The sequence below is a fragment of the Littorina saxatilis genome, linkage group LG1 (genome assembly GCF_037325665.1).
Source record: "Littorina saxatilis isolate snail1 linkage group LG1, US_GU_Lsax_2.0, whole genome shotgun sequence".
NCBI classification, from domain to species: domain Eukaryota; kingdom Metazoa; phylum Mollusca; class Gastropoda; order Littorinimorpha; family Littorinidae; genus Littorina; species Littorina saxatilis.
Window position 1 is genome coordinate 107,388,930 of NC_090245.1, and position 9,472 is coordinate 107,398,401.

A 9,472-nucleotide genomic window follows, 5' to 3' on the forward strand; every position below is an offset into this window, starting at 1 on the left:
GATGTGTGGATTATGGGGAGGCATATTAGTACATAGGCCGTGTGATTGGATGTGTGGATTATGGGGAGGCATATTAGTACATAGGCCGTGTGATTGGATGTGTGGATTATGGGGAGGCATATTAGTACATAGGCCGTGTGATTGGATGTGTGGATTATGGGGAGGCATATTAGTACATAGGCCGTGTGATTGGATGTGTGGATTATGGGGAGGCATATTAGTACATAGGCCGTGTGATTGGATGTGTGGATTATGGGGAGGCATATTAGTACATAGGCCGTGTGATTGGATGTGTGGATTATGGGGAGGCATATTAGTACATAGGCCGTGTGATTGGATGTGTGGATTATGGGGAGGCATATTAGTACATAGGCCGTGTGATTGGATGTGTGGATTATGGGGAGGCATATTAGTACATAGGCCGTGTGATTGGATGTGTGGATTATGGGGAGGCATATTAGTACATAGGCCGTGTGATTGGATGTGTGGATTATGGGGAGGCATATTAGTACATAGGCCGTGTGATTGGATGTGTGGATTATGGGGAGGCATATTAGTACATAGGCCGTGTGATTGGATGTGTGGATTATGGGGAGGCATATTAGTACATAGGCCGTGTGATTGGATGTGTGGATTATGGGGAGGCATATTACCTGCTGAACTTAGTTTGGTTGGACTGTTGTACAGTTAATTGTTTGCTTTCATGCCAGTTATACAGCTTTGCGGAGATGTGGCGTTGGTGCCTTGTCCATGCGTTTATTCTTCGTTACGATTTGTGAATCATTATTGTCCATGCGTTTATTCTTCTTTACGATTTGTAAATCATTATTGTCCATGAGTTTATTCTTCTTTACGATTTGTAAATCATTATTGTCCATGCGTTTATTCTTCTTTACGATTTGTAAATCATTATTGTCCATGAGTTTATTCGTCGTTACGATTTGTAAATCATTATTGTCCATGCGTTTATTCTTCGTTACGATTTGTGAATCATTATTGTCCATGCGTTTATTCTTCGTTACGATTTGTGAATCATTATTGTCCATGCGTTTATTCTTCGTTACGATTTGTAAATCATTATTGTCCATGCGTTTATTCTTCGTTACGATTTCTAAATCATTATTGTCCATGCGTTTATTCTTCGTTACGATTTGTAAATCATTATTGTCCTTGAAGGACAACATGGTAACGAGATTTAACTTATTGACTGTGATTTGTGGAATCTAAAAACTAGCAAGATAGTTTATAGGAAACGTTTAATTGTGACAAAACAACCTGTTTCGGTCACTGATCTTCGACCCAGCAGTTTTTTTAAGTGGACAGACAGACGAACATTTATAATATAGAACATAAACTTATCTGAAAAATTGTCCAAAAGCTCGTTAGGAAGACACAAGCGAGGCTGAACCCGTTTGTTGGCTCACGTAAGTGTACCTATGCGATCGTAACTTTGTCTGTCTGTACGTGCGTGTTTGTGTGTGTGCGTGTGTATGTCTGTGGTAGAAACTTTAACATTTCGTCATTTGAAGACGTCACATTATGACGTAAGAGGGTTAGACGTCACGCGAAGGAATTACTGAAAGTCTCGGTCATTGTTATTTTGAGCGGGCCGAGACTAGTTGGCAGTCGTGTCCCTGTAGGTAGGCTACATGCAGACAGACAGATCTAGATCTAGTGCCTCGCTTTCTTGCACAGTGTCACCTATGCTTACTCTGTGTGTGTGTGTGTGTGTGTGTGTGTGTGTGTGTGTGTGTGTGTGTGTGTGTGTGTGTGTGTGTGTGTGTGTGTGTGTGTGACGGAGTGATTGAGTTTGTGTTACTGTTTGTCGATTTCTTACGTGAGCCTTGAAGGCTTCGCCTCTTGTTTCTTATTATTGTTAAAAGAGATGCTGATTTGTGGCCTTTTTTTTCTGAGAGGGACAGGCATAGGTTTATTTATCTGTGAGGGAAAGGCATAGGTTTATTTATCTGGGCCAATTTTTCATGAGCAAGAAGAAGTCCAGCTTTAATATTGTGCAAAGTGTTTCCATAAGAAATGTGTTTTCTACAGCTTGCTTGTCCGTAGTTGTTTTACGCTTACAGAGCTAAGCGAAAATGTCTCCTATATTATCGTTTGAGCCCTAAAGAATGGAAATGGAAGCTTCCAGGTACTTGACCTCTTCCTTTGTATCGTTATCGGTCAATCATTGTCACTTCTTTGTCCGTCCGCAACTCCACAACGTTTAATCACTAAGCAACCCTAACTTACCAAAGACCCCGACCGTCATTGCCATAAATCGTACACGCCACTATAACGAAACCATACACAAGCAACTCTAACTTACCAAAGACCCCGACCGTCATTGCCATAAACCGTACACGGCACTATAACGAAACCATACACAAGCAACTCTAACTTACCAAAGACCCCGACCGTCATTGCCATAAACCGTACACGGCACTATAACGAAACCATACACAAGCAACTCTAACTTACCAAAGACCCCGACCGTCATTGCCATAAACCGTACACGGCACTATGACGAAACCATACACAAGCAACTCTAACTTACCAAAGACCCCGACCGTCATTGCCATAAACCGTACACGACACTATAACGAAACCATACACAAGCAACTCTAACTTACCAAAGACCCTGACCGTCATTGCCATAAACCGTACACGCCACTATAACGAAACCATACACAAGCATAATCTCAAGACTAATCTTTGCTAACCTCTCCAAGAGGCGATCCCAAGCGACGATCTACAGAGTTATAAACCCGTATTTGAGTTACAGCGCTCGCTTTTCAACGGATCGGTGTGTGTGATTTAGCGGGATTTCACGAGATCTGTGGGAGTACCAGTACTCAGACGTGTATTGATCGTAAAACGGTAAGCATCCCCCCCGGGAAGCTTAGCCCTATTCCCCAGACTCAGTCAATATGCCAACATAAGAGGCTCTAAAGTCGAGGAGGGTGTTGTTATGACCGCTAAATGTTGGCTCCTGGCGTGGGTCATACAGGGTTGGCTCCTGGCGTGGGTCAAACAGGGTTGGCTCCTGGCGTGGGTCAAACAGGGTTAGCTCCTGGCGTGGGTCATACAGGGCTGGCTCCTGGCGTGGGTCATATAGGGTTGGCTCCTGGCGTGGGTCATACAGGGTTGGCTCCTGGCGTGGGTCATACAGGGTTGGCTCCTGGCGTGGGTCATACAGGGTTGGCTCCTGGCGTGGGTCATATAGGGTCGGCTCCTGGCGTGGGTCATACAGGGTTGGCTCCTGGTGTGGGTCATACAGGGCTGGCTCCTGGCGTGGGTCATACAGGGTTGGCTCCTGGCGTGGGTCATACAGGTCATACAGGGTTGGTGGCCACAGTAGCGACCTCGTGTGGACATGGCGAGTTAAAACAAAAAGAGAAAAACTGTAAATCGTGATGAGAGAATAACTTGTACGTGCAGTGTGAATTAGGATTAATGATTATAAGTACATTCTTGCCCAGCGGTACCTCACATTAGGAAGCCAACCAAACAGATAAATACGGACTTACGTACATAGACAAAGAAACAGAGAGACACAGACACAGAGAACCACGCGCGCGCATGCAATGTACGCTCGCACGCACGCACACACACACACACACACACACACACACACACACGCACGCACGCACGCACGCACGCACGCACGCACGCACGCACGCACGCACGCACGCACGCACGCACACACACACACACAAACACTCACACACACACACACACACACACACACACACACACACACACAGCCCCCCACACATACACAATCACACTGCTCAACCATAAAGTTAAGATCAACCTGAAAGAATTAGAACGAAAGGTAGAGAGAAAGGACTAACAACGGAACAAGAATAAGATGGGACCAGACGAAGAAAGAAATATAAAATAAAGAAATATAGTAGAATGAAAACAGAAACAATAAATACGGGAGAAATACGCAGAAATACGGAGATAAAAATATCAAAGATTTAAGATGAAAAAGAGCACAAGGACACAAATCCCGGAATCAAATGGTAGTGATAGCACATGGTAGTGATAGCACATGGTAGTGATATCACATGGTAGTGATAGCACATGGTAGTGATAGCACATGGTAGTGATATCACATGGTAGTGATAGCACATGGTAGTGATAGCACATGGTAGTGATAGCACATGGTAGTGATAGCACATGGTAGTGATAGCACATGGTAGTGATAGCACATGGCAGTGATAGCACATGGTAGTGATAGCACATGGTAATGATAGCACATGGTAGTGATAGCACATGGTAGTGATAGCACATGGTAGTGATAGCACATGGTAGTGATAGCACATGGTAGTGATAGCACATGGTAGTGATATCACATGGTAGTGATATCACATGGTAGTGATAGCACATGGTAGTGATAGCACATGGTAGTGATATCACATGGTAGTGATAGCACATGGTAGTGATAGCACATGGTAGTGATAGCACATGGTAGTGATAGCACATGGTAGTGATAGCACATGGTAGTGATAGCACATGGTAGTGATAGCACATGGTAGTGATAGCACATGGTAGTGATATCACATGGTAGTGATAGCACATGGTAGTGATAGCACATGGTAGTGATAGCACATGGTAGTGTTAGCACATGGTAGTGATAGCACATGGTAGTGATAGCACATGGTAGTGATAGCACATGGTAGTGATATCACATGGTAGTGATAGCACATGGTAGTGATAGCACATGGTAGTGATAGCACATGGTAGTGATAGCAAATGGTAGTGATATCACATGGTAGTGATAGCAAATGGTAGTGATAGCACATGGTAGTGATAGCACATGGTAGTGATAGCACATGGTAGTGATATCACATGGTAGTGATAGCACATGGTAGTGATAGCACATGGTAGTGATAGCACATGGTAGTGATAGCACATGGTAGTGATAGCACATGGTAGTGATAGCACATGGTAGTGATAGCACATAGCACATGGTAGTGATAGCACATGGTAGCACATGGTAGTGATAGCACATGGTAGTGATAGCACATGGTAGTGATAGCACATGGTAATGATAGCACATGGTAGTGATAGCACATGGTAGTGATAGCACATGGTAGTGATAGCACATGGTAGCACATGGTAGTGATAGCACATGGTAGTGATAGCACATGGTAGTGATACGTGAGTGCGAGTGTACGGACGGGTTTATTTTCGGGGTTGGGTGCTGAAGAGGAGAGAAGAACTTAGAAACAAAAACAAACAGAAAACAAATGACACGAACAATCGACCTGTTTCCCTGATTGCAAAGTTCCAAGCTGACCGTAAAAAGGATGTAGCCAGAAAGAACAAAACTATCGTTCAAGTCTTTGGTAGGGGAGGTAATCACACGGACGGTGGTGGAGCATCAATCCGGGGAGGGAACACGACGGGAAAACTTAAAAGGGCGTCTGGATTTGTGTCTGTCCGTTTTTGTCAATGCCAGACAGTCTGTTCTTTGAATTTAAAGCTAACTTCCTCCTCAGAGCAAGTCTGAATGATGAGAGGAAGGTTTGGGTTTGCATTTCAAACAACAACACAACAGCTCAAAAGATCTTACAAAGAAAGTAACAAAAAACGAAAACAGAGCCCCCTTCCCCCCCCCCCCCCGGCCAAACAAAAAGAAAAGAAAAGAAAACAAAAGAGAGAAACAAATCTGAATTGACTACTTGTAAAAAGAAAGAAGTTTAAAGAAATGAAAAAGAAACCTACCATGGCACACACAAGGTATAAACAACACGTGTTAATACCTCACTCATCCCATCTGTCAAGAGTTTTTGTCGCGATCGAATTCGTCTGATGGCTTCTTTGATGATGAAAATTGTATCTTAGACAACCGATATGTCTTGTAGGATCGAATTTCCTCCTGCACTTCTGTTGATCGTCGTACAAAGACGATGGTAAGTTATAAGAACAAACTACAAAGCTTTCAACCTGCCGTGCTGCCGTTAAATGCTAATTGGTTTTTTAAAGTTAAGAACTAATATGATAAAGTCAATGGAACTGATAAACAACTAATATCATACAGTCAATGGAACTGATAAACAACTGGAAAGTGCTTTTCCTTCTGTCCATATAGATCTCTCGCAAACAACTTATGTTCTGTGGAACAGTAATGTCCGCTTTTGATAAAAGCCGTCCGTACACTCGCACGTACTTATCACTTCCATTTGTTTCGGTGGTTTGTGTCCTAATGCTCTTTTTCATCTTACAACTTTGAGTTTGTGTCCAAATACTTGGAACAACTGGAAAAGCTTGCCAAAGAAACAAATCTTTACTTCCATGCCCTAGCCAAAGAAACAAGCCTTTACCCCCATGCCATAGCCAAATAAACACATATTTACTTCCATGCCCTAGCCAGAGAAACACATCTTTACTTCCATGCCCTAGCCAAAGAAACAAGCCTTTACCCCCATGCCATAGCCAGAGAAACACATCTTTACTTCCATGCCCTAGCCAGAGAAACACATCTTTACTTCCATGCCCTAGCCAGAGAAACAAGCCTTTACCCCCATGCGATGGTCAAAGAAACACATCTTTACTTCCATGCCATAGCCAAAGAAACACATCTTTACTTCCATGCCCTAGCCAAAGAAACAAGCCTTTACCCCCATGCGATGGTCAAAGAAACACATCTTTACTTCCATGCCATAGCCAAAGAAACACATCTTTACTTCCATGCCATAGCCAAAGAAAAAAATCTTGACTTCCATGCCACAGCCAAAGAAACAAATCATGACTTCCATGCCATAGCCAAAGAAACAAATCTTGACTTCCATGCCATAGCCAAAGAAACAAATCTTGACTTCCATGCCATGGCCAAAGAAACAAATCTTTATTTCCATGCCATAGCCAAAGAAACAAATCTTGACTTCCATGCCATCTCTGCCCTTAAAACCTATTGACACAGTCCTCCCGCTAGGCACTACGGACAGCTGTCAGAGTCACGTATCACACCAGGGTACCTATTTATCTATCAATGGAGATCTTGGTATGGCTTAGAAGGGTGCATCGTGTGTTATTCAGAGGCACACGTCACCAAGTTCTACTTACGACCCAGCGGAAGGTTGACAGGCAAACTGATGTCCGTCTGAGGTCCACAATCAGTTTCTCGCAGCTGCAACTGTCTGCTAAACACGCGTTTACACCCCACCCCGTCCCCTCCCCAATAACCCCCGCCCCATCCCCTTTCCCTCCCCAACAACACCCACCCCGTCCCCTTTCCCTCCCCAATAACACCCACCCCGTCCCCTTTCCCTCCCCAATAACACCCACCCCGTCCCCTTTCCCTCCCCAATAACACCCGCCCCGTCCCCTTTCATAACACCCACCCCGTCCCCTTTCCCTCCCCAATAACACCCACCCCGTCCCCGTTCCTTCCCCAATAACACCCACCCCGTCCCGTTTCCCTCCCCAATAACACCCACCCCGTCCCCTTTCCCTCCCCAATAACACCCGCCCCGTCCCCTTTCATAACACCCACCCCATCCCCTTTCCCTCCCCAATAACACCCACCCCGTCCCCGTTCCTTCCCCAATAACACCCACCCCGTCCCCGTTCCCTCCCCAATAACACCCGCCCCGTCCCCTTTCATAACACCCACCCCGTCCCCGTTCCCTCCCCAATAACACCCACCCCGTCCCCTTTCTCTCCCCAATAACACCCACCCCGTCCCCATTCCCTCCCAAAAACACCCACCCCGTCCCCTTTCCCTCCCCAATAACCCCCACCCCGTCCCCTTTCCATCCCCAATAACACCCACCCCGTCCCCTTTCCCTCCCCAATAACACCCACCCCGTCCCCTTTTCCTCCCCAATAACACCCGCCCCGTCCCCTTTCATAACCCCCACCCCGTCCGCTTTCCCTCCCCAATAACACCCACCCCGTCCCCTTTCCCTCCCCAATAACACCCACCCCGTCCCCGTCCCCTACCCAATAACCCCCTCCCCGTCCGCTTTCCCTCCCCAATAACACCCACCCCGTCCCCGTTCCCTCCCCAATAACACCCACCCCGTCCCCGTTCCCTCCCCAATAACACCCGCCCCGTCCCCTTTCATAACACCCACCCCGTCCCCTTTCCCTCCCCAATAACACCCACCCCGTCCCCTTTCCCTCCCCAATAACACCCGCCCCGTCCCCTTTCATAATACCCACCCCGTCCCCGTTCCCTCCCCAAGAACACCCACCCCGTCCTCTTTCCCTCCCCAATAACACCCACCCCGTCCCATTTCCCTCCCCAATAACACCCACCCCGTCCCCTTTCCCTCCCCAATAACACCCACCCCGTCCCCTTTCCCTCCCCAATAACACCCGCCCCGTCCCCTTTCATAACACCCACCCCGTCCCCGTTCCCTCCCCAATAACACCCACCCCGTCCCTTTTCACTCCCCAATAACACCCACCCCGTCCCCTTTCCCTCCCCAATAACACCCACCCCGTCCCCTTTCCCTCCCCAATAACACCCACCCCGTCCCCGTCCCCTACCCAATAACCCCCACCCCGTCCCCCTTTCCCTCCCCAATAACACCCACCCCGTCCCCTTTCCCTCCCCAATAACACCCGCCCCGTCCCCTTTCATAACAAATCCAGCGCGCTACCAACTGGGCTATATCCCCGCTTTCCCTCCCCACTAACACCCACCCCGTCCCCTTTTCCTCCCCAATAACACCCACCCCGTCCCCTTTCCCTCCCTAATAACTCCCGCCCCGTCCCCTTTCCCTCCCCAATAACACCCACCCCGTCCCCTTTCCCTCCCCAATAACACCCACCCCGTCCCCTTTCCCTCCCTCCCTAATAACTCCCGCCCCGTCCCCTTTCTCTCCCCAATAACACCCACCCCGTCCCCTTTCCCTCCCTAATAACTCCCGCCCCGTCCCCTTTCCCTCCCCAATAACACCCACCCCGTCCCCTTTCCCTCCCCAATAACACCCACCCCGTCCCCTTTCCCTCCCTAATAACTCCCGCCCCGTCCCCTTTCCCTCCCCAATAACACCCACCCCGTCCCCTTTCCCTCCCCAATAACACCCACCCCGTCCCCTTTCCCTCCCCAATAACACCCACCCCGTCCCCTTTCCCTCCCTCCCTAATAACTCCCGCCCCGTCCCCTTTCTCTCCCCAATAACACCCACCCCGTCCCCTTTCCCTCCCTAATAACTCCCGCCCCGTCCCCTTTCCCTCCCCAATAACACCCACCCCGTCCCCTTTCCCTCCCCAATAACACCCACCCCGTCCCCTTTCCCTCCCTAATAACTCCCGCCCCGTCCCCTTTCCCTCCCCAATAACACCCACCCCGTCCCCTTTCCCTCCCCAATAACACCCACCCCGTCCCCTTTCCCTCCCCAATAACACCCACCCCGTCCCCTTTCCCTCCCCAATAACACCCACCCCGTCCCCGTCCCCTACCCAATAACACCCACCCCGTCCGCTTTCCCTTCCCACTAACACCCTCCCC